Consider the following 15470-nt stretch of genomic DNA (forward strand, 5'->3'; position numbering starts at 1 on the left):
GTCACTTGTATTGCTACATCATATAATGATCATAACGACAATAGTTTTCTTCCAACATTGTTGCATCAGTCTGGGGAAGACCATTTCCTGTTTCATAACATTGCTCCAGTGTACAGCTTAATAAAGAAATGTATGTCCCAGTGTGTTGTGGAAGAACTTGAATGGCTGGAACAGATCCTCTGAAGCTAACCTCTAACATAATGATGCTGACTCTGACATAATAACATTTCAGTCAGACAAGTCATGTTTTAAATGTTTATTTCAACAGCAGAACATAGATAGCGTTTGGCGTCTGACTCCAGGCTCATTGCTCCAGGCAGATATGTTTAAATGAGATATTGGGGAGTGAAGATTAAATATCCCCACCCCCTAGCCGGAGCCTGCAGGTGGATGCTGGGGTGGAGGTGGGGCTGAGACAATAGACAATGCAAAGGGAGAGCTAGGAAGATTTTGCAGCTTAAATGGACCACCACATTAGGACATGTGTATGAATCAGTGCAGCTTGAGCTGACTGCCTGAACTAGGTCACAGGCATCACTCTGTATTGTAACTATGCAACCTAGTAACTAGAATAAATGTTGGCATTGTACATTTTTGCAAACCATGGATACTTTACATTTGTACTTTATTTTGTAGCACGTACATTGACACTTTAAGTTTCAGCAATACTGCGGTTAACTTGTGGTCAGGTTAAGGCACAAAAAACACTTAGTTATGATTAAGACAGATCATGTTTGGTCTCAAAATACCAGCCTGTTTCCATTCCAAAGTCATCAAATGCCAATGCACGGCAGTGGGCGGCATCTGTTTGTAACGTGGCCAGACACAACCTTTCACGGTATTATGTTATGCTGCTGGTTGGCCGTACGGGACCTGACGTGGCAGTATAATATGTGCACAGGCAACGTCAGTTCATACCACAGCTGAACCTCACCTATCACCTGAAAGGCTGCTGGTGACAATGTATTATAAGGAGCTGGAAGGTCTCTGTAAGGCAGGTGGGAGGGGCGGTGGATGGGTCCAGTAAACCCTGGACTTTCACCCAGGAGCCTGGTGTTCACTTCCCTTATGAATGAGCCAAACCATAATGTTTTTCTTCTAAATCTACCCAACATGCTTTTGTTGCCTAAACATAACCACACGTCTCGGCATTGGTTACGGCATCCCGGAACGTCAACAGCAGACACAAGAGGATACCTAGTGCATTATATAAGGGATAATGTATAATGAGCCGGTGAATACTGGGAAAACAACTCCCTTCATACTGGGAAAACAACTCCCTTCAGGGAGTTATTTTCCCATTATTCACCGGCTCATTATACATTATCCCGCTTATTACACGGCTAATTATCAGTTAAATAAATAATGTTGTCTGCCTCCGCGAAGTGCATTAAAACCAACTGGATTCAACAACTTTTGGTTAAAGTTTTGAACTCATCCAGGCTTAGTGGACTGAACCGAGGCATAAAACTCGCATAAAATGTCATTAAGCATGACTGCCAAGTGTGTATTCAAATCCGTCTTCTTTTGTTTTTGGCAGAGAAAATCCGTCAGTATAGTAGTAGTAGTACAGTACAGTATAGTACAGTAGTCCATTTTGTTGTCTTTTTTGTATTTATCTCATCTTTCTCCTCCTATCACTTGAAGCTCTTCAGATGTCAGTTCCTTGTGCCGTTTTTCGCTTGATTTTTTTCTTTCCTTCTCCATTTCTTTTTCTTCAGCGGCATCCCATTCCTCAAAATCCTTGTAGCTACTCTCCAGATAAGTTAAAAGAAATGTTAAAATCAGCCATTTCTGTTTGTTTTTTGCCTCGGAAGTCGTTTGACAGCTGCAGTGTTGCAGCGCAGCGTTCCTAGCAACGCTGGGCTACATAGCAACTGGTCATTACACAGTAATATCAGACCGCTGAATGCCGCGACTGACCAGCCGTGTAATAAATGTAGATATAAAAGTCCACTGACAGAGTAGCAATATGTGATGATTTCAGATTAGAACATGTTGAAAATGCACAATTTTGATGGCTCAATTGCTGATGAAAACAACAATTTTACTCTAGACACAAATGCTTTTTCGTGACATTATACCAGCAGGTAACGTAGCAAGTCTCTGTAGTAAACAATTGCTTTTTGGGGCACTATTCCTATTGAAAACATGTGGATGGGTTGATAAAAAACACCCATGTCTGTTGGTTGAAAAGGTGCTGGAAACATAGTGACAGGGCATTAAAAAACACCCAGGTTTAATGGCCAAAGAGCAGGCCAAAATGCAGCAATGACTCACCAAAAAAACAATTTTTTTTGTTGTTAATTGGTCTCAAACAGTGGTCTGCAGCTTGGCAGACATCTCACCGTGAGCCCCTATCCACCCCTCCAGCTTTAAATGACATACTTAGCTCATATACTGAAACAACACTTTAGAAACAATATTGTATATAAAACTTACAGATGTAACATATCCATGGTTTGCAGAAACATACATTTCTATCAGCCTTATTACATGATCTCATCTGTTGCAGTTTCTTAAATTGTATTATGTGAACAGTCAACAAGTGAGTTACTGTAGACATTTGAGGGAGTATTGTCATAGCAGCATTAAATGGTATCCTTTGCTCAACCTTTTTGATGTCAAAACAGTCAATTATAGAATCTCATTTTGCCAGCAGTATCTGTCTTCCGTGTCACATGGTGAATTTGTGATTTGAACTGGCCTCTAAATCCCCTTTTTTCAGTTGTCAAGATTTTTGATAAAACACATTAAGTTGACAATCCTGCATAATGGCTTTCCCTCTGCGATCTAAAAAAACCTTGGACTGAATGGTGGTTGAGCAAGGGTTTGCTGAATGTTATACATTGTCTATGCTATGATCTCAAATTGACCCCAGTCTTGTTTTGCAGAAGATAACAAGTCCTAGAGCAAGATTCAGATCGGGGGAATATTAAAGTTACTGACAATACTTAAAATCTCAAAACCTGACAAATAGGCAGCACTCATGAAAAAATAAAAGTGCTGCCTCTCATCATTTGATTGCCGAACAGGGGGCATTTATTTTTGGAGAATGTCAGCTACTTTATTCATGTTTTTTAAGTCTTCCTCACTCTGTCTTCCTTCAGCGTTTGAGTTCAGCACATCCAGCCTGTATTTCTTCTGGCAGTAGTTAACCTGACAGAGGAGCAGAACATTACAGTAGTGCCTGCTGCAAGAAGCACTACTCCATCTGTGGGAATCGTACTGTTTTCTGCCCTTTCCCAATGCAGCTTACCATTACTATATTGAATTTTTACTGAATGAAGGCTTAGATACTGACGGAGGAGACAGGTTACTGTCTTGTACTCCACGGGTTTGGAAGAGATAGAGAAATAAAAACTGGCTACAGCCGGCAGAGAAACTGACAGATAAGGGTTCAGTTTGCACTGCTGCTCTCAAAAGACGACTCCTGTGCTGCTCTTTCATATCAGATTGTCAGGTGAGTCGAGGAGGAAATCATCTAGATGGTCATGTCGAGTTTAAAACACAAACCCCCTCTTAGGATTTTACAATATTTAGTCATTTTACAGTTGTTATGATCCCTGTCTAGAAAGCACTGGAGCTAAAGTACGCTTGTGATGTGGTTCTTAGAATGCTCAAGGACAAGCACAAAACATAGGCACACTTTAGCTGCTATAATCAATATTTTTATATTAACAATGGATGAAATGACTTTGTAATGTTGAAAGGAGTTGCCTATAGTGAGAAACATACTGAGAATTATCGCTCAACTCTGCAGTTCCACTCTGCTCTATGGATCGTATTAGCCATTTGGCATCCTCTTGGGCTGAAAAATTAAGCCGATGCAGAAGTGCCAAAAACTGCAGTTCCTCTAATAACCACTTGAGGCTGGCACCAAAAGTGAGTTAATCCCATAAACCCCCATTTTAGAATGCCCAAATGTAGAGTGGAAATAAACATGTTTACAGCCTGGCACAAATTTATTTATTTTTTTTTTCTTTATAGCTAATTTCCCTGTTCATAACAACTGCACTGGGGGTGAATTGAATATAACTCACCTGTTTACATTTAATAAAAGCTCAAAGTTTTGCATAATAAAGGACTTGTTTACTTTGAGTGACAGGTGGGTGCTGTCTCTTGACTAGTCGGTACCATGGCACAACGCTGGTTAGACAATGAAACCATGGTGTAACCCCAGATTCACAGAGTAAAGGCGTAGCTGTCACTATTTCAGCATGTTTACAGTTCATATAAGTTAATTGTAACATTTTAGTACAAAAGTCTGATTTAGCATTAAGTTACACTAACAGACCCACCAAGGAGTTGCTTAAGCCTTTTCAGTTTTTGCAGTACGAACATTTTATTTTGATTGTTTTAAGCCTGATTATTGCTATATCAAAACTTATCATTATCATTTGCATGACTGCAACCAATGTAAATGCACAATGTGAACCAAGCTAGCAGCCATCGTCTAAATATTGTCACTTTTGGCTCCAATAATTTAAGATGGCCACAACCAAAATGGCAGACCTGAGGCTTCAAAACAGGAGACCACAAACCAATGGGTGCACTGCAACTTTTATTTTCTCCAAGTGAGGACATTGGATATTAACTTTTAGCATACTCTAATTGAAATTCGTATACATTTAAGATCCAATCATCACTTAAGTGTATGCCATACAAAAGAGACAGTAAAAACACATACAAAGGTCAAATTTGTCATATTAATATTTAAAGTGTGTTGTTTGATTCACAACTTCAACTGATGCAGTAAGTAACATGCAAGACAACATTTCACCTTAAACATTTACTGTAGCTGCTGGAAGCTCTCTAGTGGCACAGGTGAAGTTTTTATTTTTATTTTTTTGTCAGTCTAGAGCTAGCTGTTAACTAGTCAAAATGAAAAGGCAGCTAAACACCTTGTCATTTTACGTGTGTATGTAAACTTGTGATCATAGGAACAGTGGTTGCCCAACCTTTGAGATGAGCTGCAACTTAGAATAGAATAGAATATAAAAGAAAGACATTTATTGTCATCATTCATCATGTGTATGACAAAATTAAAACAGCTGTCGCTGAAACAATACTGTAAAACAAACAATAAATAATAAATAAAATCCAAAATATGACCACAATGACAACAATACTGACCAGTACTTGCGTAAAGTTTCCATGAATAGTTACATTATTTGCAGTGGAAATGATGGAATGGGGAAGTTATTGCACTAGGCGACAAGAATGGTAATAGTTAACATTATTGCACAGTGAATGGATATTGCACAGAGATACGGCACATTGTTGAGTGGGATATGGCTGTCATATATGTGTTGTTGTTGACCTGTGATCCCATGTCTGTAGTGTTCAGCGACCTAATGGCCCATGGGTCAAAACTGTCTCTGAGTCTGTTTGTCCTGCATTTTAAGGCCCTGTACCTCCTGCCTGAGGGCAGCAGGCTAAACAGGTGCTGTCCAGGGTGGTAGGGGTCCTCTGATATTTTCTTTGCTTTGCTGAGGCACTGAGAGCTGGCAATGACCTCCAGAGGAGGCAGAAGGCAACCAATGAAATTTTCTGCAGTTCTGGTCACGCTCTGCAGAGCTTTCCTGCTTGCCACCGAACAGCCAGCAAACCACACTGTGACACAGTACATTAGCAGTTTCTCCGCAGCACTTGCAGGAAGTGGAGTCTCTGCTGGGCCTTCTTGAGGAGTGCTAATGTGTCGGCTGTCCAGGTGAGGTTCTCAGTGATACAGGTCCCCAGAAACTTAAAGGAGGCCACCCTCTCCACATGTGCCCCGTTAATGTTCAGAGGAGCATGGTCCTCTCTCTGCTTCCTGAAGTCACTGACCATCTCTTTGGTATTGGTGGTGTTGAGCCTCAGGTTGTTCACAGTGCACCACTCTGCTAGCTGTACTTCTTCCCTGTACACTGCCTCATCTCTACCCATAATCAGACCTACCAAAAGTGGTGTCGTGATAGATAGTCCAGGACAGTCAGCTTCTCGGTCAGGATATCAGGGATGATTGTGTTAAAAGCTGAGCTGTAATCCATGAACAACATCCTGACATAACTCCTCGGTAGCTCAAGGTGGCTCAGGGCAGTGTGGAGGGCAGTGGAGATAGTGTCCTCCATGGACCGGTTTGCTCTATAGGCAAACTGGTGTGGGTCAAAGTTCTGAGGGAGTCAGGCCTTAATGTGCTGGAGGATGAGTCTCTCAAAGCCTTTCGTGACTACAGACGTCAGTGCCACTGATCTGTAGTCACTGAGGCTCTTGATGGCTGTGTGTTTTGGATGATTGTGGCTGTTTTCAGGCAGGATGGTACTGATGCTTGTGTCAGTGATGTATTGAAGATGCTGGTCAGCACTCCAGCCAATTGGTCTGCACAAGCATGCAGTACTTTATAGAGTACACCATCCGATCCTGCAGCCTTCCTTGGGTTCACAGCCTTTAGTGCACGCCTCACTTGGTGGTCCTGAATGGTGAGCGTGGAAGGACTGGGGGTCTGGCGGGACGGCACCACTGTGGTAGGTCTGGATGCCTCAAAGTGGGCAAAGAAGTGGTTGAGTTCTTCTGCTAGTGACGCATCCGTATTGACCACCCCAGGTGCATTGCCTTTATAGTTTGTGAGGTGTTGAATGCCCTGCCAGACCTGCCGAGGGTCACTGTTGGGGAGGTGTGACTCTATTCTCCTCCTGTAGGCCTCTTTTGCTGCTTTGATTCCCCTCCTCAAGTCTGCTCTTGCAGCACTGTACCGAGCTCTGTCACCTGTCTTGAAGGCAGTGTTCCGGGTCCTCAGGAGCGCTTTCACCGCCGAGGTCATCCAGGGCTTCTGGTTTGGGAAGACCCAGATCCGTTTGTCCACGGTGACAGTGTCTGTACAGTGCTTTATGAAGGCTAGAATTGTCTCTGTGCGCTCCTGCAGCTCCAAATGTTCAAAAATGCTCCACTCAGTGCTCTCGAAGCACTCCTGTAGCTGGGTGAGTGCCTCCTCAGGCCAAATTTTTACAGTCTTTAATGTTGGCTTAGTTGTCCTTCTGAGGGGGGGGGTATGTGCAGGAACAAGCAGCAGTGAAAGATGGTCATACATACCCAGATGGGGGAGGGGAGCTGTTCTGTATGCCTGCTTTAGGTTTAAATAAACATGATCAAGAGTGTTTCCACCTCTCGTGGGACACTGTACATACTGTACAAATTTAGGGAACACACTCTTGAGACAGCAGCAAGTCCCCAGCAACGATTAAGACTGCATCTGCATAAGCCTGCACCTGCCTGTTGATGTTATCATACAGGAGGGAGCAAGCTTTGCTAGTGTTACCATCAGGTGGACTATAGGCTGCGGTGATGATCACTGCAGAGAGCTCTCTGGGCAGATAAAAGGGTCTACACAAGACAGTTAATGCCTCCAAATGAGGGCAGCAGTGGGTGTAAATAATCCTGCTGTTTGTTGACCATTCATCATGAGTGTAAATGCAGAGTCCTCCTCCTTTGCTCTTACCCGAGTCTGCAGTCCTGTCAGCAGTGCAAGCTACGGCCTGTTAGCTGAACAGTAGCGTCCGGTACCAGCGGGTGTAGCCAGGTTTCCATAATAATAATTACACAGCAGTCACAGATATGGCTCTTCCCTGCCATCAATAGCACCAGTTCATCAGTTTTGTTGACAACAGACCTGGCGTTAGTTAGGAAGAGGCTTGGCAGCGGAGGCTTGTGTGGTTGTGTCTTTAGCCTCACTAGCAGGACCACTCTGCATCCTCGTTAATGCTTGCACTGACTCCGCCGGCGTCAACAGCGCCCTGGACTGAAAACATGCCAGGGAGAACCTGGTGGTCTGGCTATGTCCGACAGGATGTTGTGTGAACGCCGGAATTCGGACATAACGTCGATTCCACTCGTAAATCCTATGGCCCACAGTTCAGTGAAAATTTAGGAGAGTTCTCTTCCATTCACACAACAACATTCGCACCAAAACACACACCCAATAGCACACAATATGTACCAAATCAGGGAGCCAAGAGCCGCTGCACCCGTGTGTGCCGCCATTTTGCAAAAACGTAGGTGCACTGCAGAACATAAACAGAAAGCACTACAACCCTGCTTACAAAATCTGTAAAATATTCTGTATGTTAATTATTACGAAAATGAAAAGTATAAATGAAAATCTATTGCTATTAAATGTCTTATTATTGTTTAAAAATAAAATTAAAATGACAGGTATTAATCAGGTGGCAACCTCCGGAGCCGAAAAATGAATCTAATTCGGAAATGCCAAAAACTGCAATTCCTTTAATGGCCACTTGTGGCTGACTCCAAAAGCAAGTCAATCCTCATAGCTCCCCATGCATGTCATAATACCCAAGTTTACAGCAGAAATGTTTACAGCCTGGCACAAAAAATGGTTTTGCTAATTTTGCTTTGACTGAGAGGTTGTCTGCGAGTCAACATCACAGTCTAAGTGTCAGATTTACCCGTTGCCCCTCCACACCTCCACGCTCAAATATAGTCACTTCTGACCCCAAAAATCCAAGATGGTAACAGCCAAAGTGGCATCTTATGGCAACTAGCGGTCCAAGGAAACCTATTCAAGGAAAGTCATCCTATTCTAAATTACAAGTGGCTTGGTGAAACATAAAGTTGTTTAGTATGCAGAACAAACAAGTATGACAAACATATTAAAGTCACTTCATAAAAAATAGTATTTATCTGTTTTAGCCTTTAGATGGATTCAGATTGAATTGTGATGCACTGCAGATTGCACATAAATTTCAGTCCATTATGTTATTTAATTTTTTCTCAGTCATTTCCAGGCAGGAACTTGAAGGTCTTTTGAAGTGACTGTTGTATGACGGCCTTGACCTGAGAGATAATGGCCAAGTAAAGGACAAACAGTTTTAATACAACTCCCTCAGAGGCCAGCACTTGACCCTAACTGCCCAGTAGCGCTCTTCAACCTTATTTATCTGAACATCCCAGTTTCCCAGGCGTATATTTGCTGAATTAACCTCTCCTGAACTGAATCATGGAGTATATTTACCAAGCACAGCAACCTTAGGGCAGCTGAACAAGAGCTGGCTGTAGAACTCAAAGTGAGATCAGGAACTGTATTTATCAAGTTTCTCTGTGTCAGAACATTCACAAAGGGATGAACGTTTGGTTTTGCTTTTGGGCAAAAACATATTTTGTGAACTTCTGTAATGGCAAAGTAGGTTTGGCAATTATCCTTTTTCTAATGTCACACCTCAGACTTCAATTAGCACACACACTAAGTAATTTGTGTCTAATGTCTCTAAAGGAATCCATACCAAAGTATCCACAAATGTCCACATGTGCATATGGATGTATAATAAGTGTTGTTGGGGCTAAATGCATGGAATAAGTGTTGTTGGGGCTAAATGCATGGAATGCATGAGGATTGACTAACTCAGCCTTATTCACATTTAATCTTCCTGAATATCAAAAAAAAAAAGATCAAACTAATGTTTGCAAACCATTAGAAAAAAAGACGACAAAATGTACATTTTGTTACATACATTTCCAACTTCACATTGTTAGTCTTAACCTTCATGGAAGTAGCTTGTTAAGCACTTTCAAGTAATGTTGTTTTCACTATTTTATGACATTTTTCTGCCTAAGATTATACTATTGTTATTATCTGTTTGTGCACTTCCGTGCAGATCATATTGGAAAGGAAAGTATTCTTTTGTTGTTTGATTTTTATTGTTTTTCTGCCAGCTGAGCCTTTTTTCATACCTTTTGAGCTTCTCATTCTATGAGTTTTATTAAGATAGGTGTTATGTGATGCAATGACAGAGCAAGTCATCTTCAATTTTGTTTGTTCTTTGAGCTGAAACATAAACAGGAAAGTATACAGTGGATAAATGAACAGATGAGACAAGACAGCCACAGTGTCTTTGTAATCAACATGACAGGAGAGCTGGAATCCTAAAGCACACAAAGCTGAATCCCATTTCAGATCAGTTTAAAGACACAATAACATTTTTACAATCTCACACCACAGAATAAAAATGATATATCTTCAGGAAGAGTTTGATAGATTTAGAAAGGTTTATCGATTACTGTAATTCAGCTGGTACTTAACAATGGAACAGGCTTTAAAACTGACTTCCTGGCCTATGCTCCCAACCAACTAGAATTCTCTCTTCTCCTACTGTGTTCAACAAAAACAAATAAATCTGCTTCATTCTCAAGTTAAAAATTATGTTTGAGCAGTACTGTTTCTCCAGTATTTTGCATACAAATGTTCTACCTCTTTCTTCATACGTTTCTGTCACTTATAAGGTTAAGTAAGGTTACCCAGCTTGTTGGATTGTTGCTTTGGTTGAGCATGGCTGTAGGTTTAATCAATAGTTTTGATTAAAAATGTCTATATTTTAACCTCCAATTTGTAAAATATTATGAAGACCAGGTAAGGTGGCAATAAGACTCAACGACTGATGAGAAAGTCTGATAAAGATAACAATGATTAATGATCATCACACATATGATTAGCAGAGATCAGACATTATCTAAGACATATATTGAATTGAGCACCTTATCTTCTCATTGCATCACATTATTAAATTTGATATAATTAACAGGATTATTAAATTGGTATATGATCAAATTGAACCCACACAACACATAATGTATGTAGTGTATTTATTAAGTATGGTACTTATCAAAATCTCTGCCATTGTTCCTCTTTCATGATATATCTTTTTTTCCCTCTCAAATCTTTTAATTGATTTTACTCCGGTATTGTGGATAATAAAGTGACATAGCTTGAGCTGGTCTCTGATATGACATACAAGGAATAAAAACATTAACAAGAACACAAACCAAACCATTTCTATTAACCTCTACATGACCTCCCCGTGTTCATTAACCCCTCCCACCCATATTCAAAATATTTCCCATTGGTTAAAAAAATCAATTAACTGGGGGTGCAGCATCTAGTTGTCATACGGATGGATGGTAGCCTCATTCAGGTACTTAATAAAGGGCTTCCAGGTCTTGTCAAAGGATTTACCAGGTTCTGTAAGTCTAATCTTTTCATGTTTTATTTGATTTAGGATCTCCTTAAGCCAGCCATTGTGTGAAGTGGGGAAGAGTGTACTTCCACTTAAATAAAATGAGGCATCTAACCAATAGAGTTGTAAAGGCCAGAACATGCCATTCTGTCAATGGGAAGTTCGGTGTTATAAGTGGTGAGATTCCAAATTAGGCAACGTATTCTCATGCAACGGCTCATAGATTATCCTATGAAAATGTTCACACAATGGTTTGGCGGGGCACAGTCGCAGTCACTCACGGCTTTCCCTTTTGGTGCTTTTTACTGTCAGTTTTGTTCAGTTTGTTCATGGATACATGCGCAAATTGCTCTTATAGTCACCAGGACTTACTGGACACTTATTTCCAGTGCAAGTTACCTGTCACAGGTGACTTTCATTGCATCTATACCAGATGACCTAGCAATCTCTGTGGATTGTTATCGTGTTTGGCAGACAGTGTAGATGGCAGAGGGAGAGGAAGCAGAAGCAGGGATGTCAGTCCGGCCTCCTGGCAAGACTCAGGAAACAACCACACAAGCCTCCTCCACTGAGTATAATACTCACCAATGCAAGATCCATGGCTCCCATTACAGACAAACTGGAACTACAAATCATTGGTAATCACTACATTTGCAAGTGCTGTGTCATAGTAATAACTGAAACCTGGCTTAACTCGCTGGTTCCAGACACAGCAGTGCAGCGAGCTGGCTGCACAAACCCCTGTTGGGACAGAAACAAGGACTCTAGTAAGATGATCTGCCCTGATCTCCTCTTGAGGTCATGTTTTTTCTTTGTTTGATTTTCTTACTCAATCATGTGTACTGTTTTCTGTTTTATTTTGTTACTCAAAATGTTCCTCTTGTTCTTTGTCAGATCAGCTGCTCATGTTCCCTTGTGGTTTCCTTGTGCTTTTGGTTTAGCCTGCTAGTTGTTTCTGCCCACCTGCTTAATGATTGCCTGAAATTAATCTCATCTGCTTTTAAGCCTGTTTTCTACAATTAAAGTATCTTTTCTGCCTGCATTTGGTTCCTCCCTGCCTGAACTACTGTAGTCTGCTATGACATACAGGACCGCTGACTTCTTTGTTTTTAACTCCCATCAGCACATTGGTCATGTGTTCCCAGCCTTTTGAAATACCTGAATTATACACAAATTACTAGCTCATAACTCTGTAGGCTATGGACGAATTTTGGTGCATTTTTTTTTTCTTGCAGGAAAATGTACAAGCAGTGCATGAGAACAGCCTGATGAGCATCATGAGAGATTCAGGGTCAAGTTACATGCCAACAACTGTGTTTAATATTTTATGCCAGACAATGTTTCATTTTGAACAGGACCAGAATGAATGGTTAGTAGGGAAATCTTAGCCAATCAGGCATTTAAATCCTAATTTTCACCCTGAAAAACAAAACCTTACACTGTAACAAACCACATCTAGTGCACGAATCTTGAGTTCTTAAACTGTATATGTCTTCTCACATCCATGTTCAGTGCTCACTGAAGTCATGTTTTTATATTTGATCAATATTAAAAATATAGTAGCTGTTAGTTAAGCCAGACCTGGGTTGAGGCTTGGATCATCATGTACAGTTAAAACCTTCTGAAGTCAGTGTGTATCAGACTATATTGAATTAAACCAAACTTTTAATCAAGCTTTATTTGTTCCGTTTTGGTTGACACCATTATTGGTCATGTTTCAGAAGTATTCCATTTCTGCAACTCGTTGGAGCTATTTTTCTGGGGGACCAATTTTGTACTTCAGTTGTTTACTACAATTTACGTCTGTTTTGCACTCAGAACACACTGGCAGAACGAAAATAGAGGCAGAAATCACTTAAAAGTAGTAATGAATCCACTGCTGGCAGAAGTCGCATGGATGAGTGCATGCCCATCAACGCTTCGCTGTCCATAAAATGGCTGCCAGTCCTACAATAATTATCACAAGTGAGAACCGTCTGTTTTCATTCTTTCTGTTGGAGGGATTACTGGGCTGCAATGCTCAGTCCCTCTCCCCCTGAAATTTCAATACTGGAGTTGAGTGCAGTAACTTTTTAGCATTCAGGGAAGCAACAAGGTCAAATATTAGTTGTGTTGATGCTTAAAGAGCCTTGACTCCCCTCTGGATGGGCCACATTATTGGGAAACAGAACAGAAGCTGGGACAGTGCAAGTCTGAGCAAAATAAATAATGACACCACTGAAAGGCACAGAAGCAGACAAAGTCCAGACAGCAAAGACCTCAACAATAATAACAATTTCAAGAACACAATTCACAAAATCAATGAAACTTCATACTTGTTATGGAAGGTTCAAGATAAGAAGGCCAAAAATGCGTACAATGAATCAAATACACAAATACACAATAATATGATGGTGGTGGTGCATGTAAATCAGTCACACAATGCATTTTCACAGTGCATCACAATTCATTTAACTTTCAACATTAAAACAAACAAACAAAAAAAAGCCTGAAATATAGCCTAACTTCAAAGCAAAGATTGTTTGGCTTTCTCCTAAAGTTTTCTACCTTTAAGATCAAGTAAAGTCTCTCAACATCCTGAAATTATCATTATTTATTTAAAGGCCTACTTCAGCAAATTAGTATTGCATTTTGATAAGAGTTGCTGCCCCAAGTGAAGGAGTTCAAGTATCTCTGGTTCTTGTTCTGCGTCAGCAGTGATGCAGGTGATGCACTGGACCATCGAAGAGGGAGCTGAGCAAGGCAAAGCTTTTGATTTACTCGTCCGTCTATGTCCCGACCTGTCCCAGATTAAAGATAACCAATGTGAAACATGGCGACATCCTTGGTTGTGGCTCTGAAACAATAGTCCTACATCTCACAGTGAGAGAGGTTCAAGGATGGCAATTGTCACGGTCTTGCGATCAAAGACAGCCCGGGATAAAATTCTGACAGTGTCAGAAATTTGGAATGTCCATCTCACAGTGTGGTTGTTGTTACGACCTACGTCTAGTAACCAACCAGCAGAAATGCAGCATCAAATGATGCACTGATCAGCACAACAATGCTAATGCTAGTAGATGCTAATAAATATACTTCAAGCTCTCATAGCAAAACAGACATACTGAGTTGGCCTCTTTTCCCCAGCCACAATAGTGTCTGCATTCTCCTTCTCTTCTTCAGACTTTTTCGAGACACATATATGCCCCTTTTACAGGGACTCAGTTCATGTTTGTTTTTATTTTTGTCTTGCCAACAAGATAGATGCCACACGCTGATGACGTTTTGTCCTATTGGCGCTGAGAGACGTGCATCGTAGTCTGCGATTCAGTAGGCATTGTCATTGTACAGTCTGCATACATCAAACTTGAAGTCCTGCCCAAGTTTATCAGACCTATGTCACACAGTGTAGCTTGCACTAAACTCATAAGACTGCCAAAATCTCACAGTCTGTAGGAGGTTTTAGGGGTGTTCCGGGCATGTCCAACTGGTAGGAGACCCCAGGGCAGACCGAGAACATGCTGGAGGGATTATATATCTCATCTGGCCAGGGAACAACTTGGTATCCTCCGGGAGGAGCTGGAAAGCGTTGCTGGGGAAAGTAACATCTGGACTACTTTGCCCTGTGACTGGCCCCTGATAAGCAGATCAAAATGGATGGATGGAAGGATTTTCAAGAGACACAAAGAGGAAAAATACTCAAAAACAAAGCGGCAAAGGCCAAGATATCCTGTAAAAATATATACTTTGCAATACAAAAAGTGGGGTCTCTAAAGGTCTTTTCACACTAAACCGAATTATCCACACAGAATTCAAAACTTTTGTTTTCCGCAGTGCTGGATGTCTTTTTTTTTTTTTTTTTTTTGTTAAGCCAACCAATAAAATAGTAAGTTTTGCTCATGTGACCAATAGATTATCGGATGTCAATGTCTTAACTCTGCTTATATTGGCACACAACAGTATGGATGTTGATCTCAAAAATAGTATCCTCTTTGACAAACAAAGTATTGTAAAAGAGGATACTATGTTTGTAAAAGAGGATACTATGTTTGTCAAAGAGGATACTATTTTGAGATCAACATCCATACTCTTTGACAAACAAAGTATTGTAAAGACTACAATTACAAGCAGAACATCTGGGGAAGCATAACAGCTAAACTTGCTTGTGATGGTGAATAGCTGACAAAAGAGGGGTAACACGGTAACACATAACTTGTAATTTCCAAATTACATATAATTGTTTGAGACGTATATTATAATACCTGGTCAAAGTGATAGCATTACGTCAGTTATTTTTTATATTATTGTTATTACCAGCAATGGAAGCGTATGAACTCAATGTCTTTCCTTACAAAATCCACATTATGAGCTGACCATTAAAAACTCCCCATTGAGTCTTACTGTATATCCAATGTAGCCTGGTTCCAGACCAGAGACCCTGCCCACTCAACTGAGTAGGCTTGCATCTCTGGTCTGGCATACTTC

At 40.8% G+C, this 15470-nt stretch overlaps 1 protein-coding gene across 1 annotated transcript in view; it reads left to right on the forward strand.

Annotated features, from left to right (window-relative positions):
- Positions 1 to 15470, forward strand: part of grin2da (glutamate receptor, ionotropic, N-methyl D-aspartate 2D, a) — a 408220-nt gene that overhangs the window by 254906 nt on the left and 137844 nt on the right. The window lies entirely within an intron of this gene.

The sequence above is a fragment of the Epinephelus lanceolatus genome, chromosome 16 (assembly GCF_041903045.1).
Source record: "Epinephelus lanceolatus isolate andai-2023 chromosome 16, ASM4190304v1, whole genome shotgun sequence".
NCBI lineage: Eukaryota > Metazoa > Chordata > Actinopteri > Perciformes > Serranidae > Epinephelus > Epinephelus lanceolatus.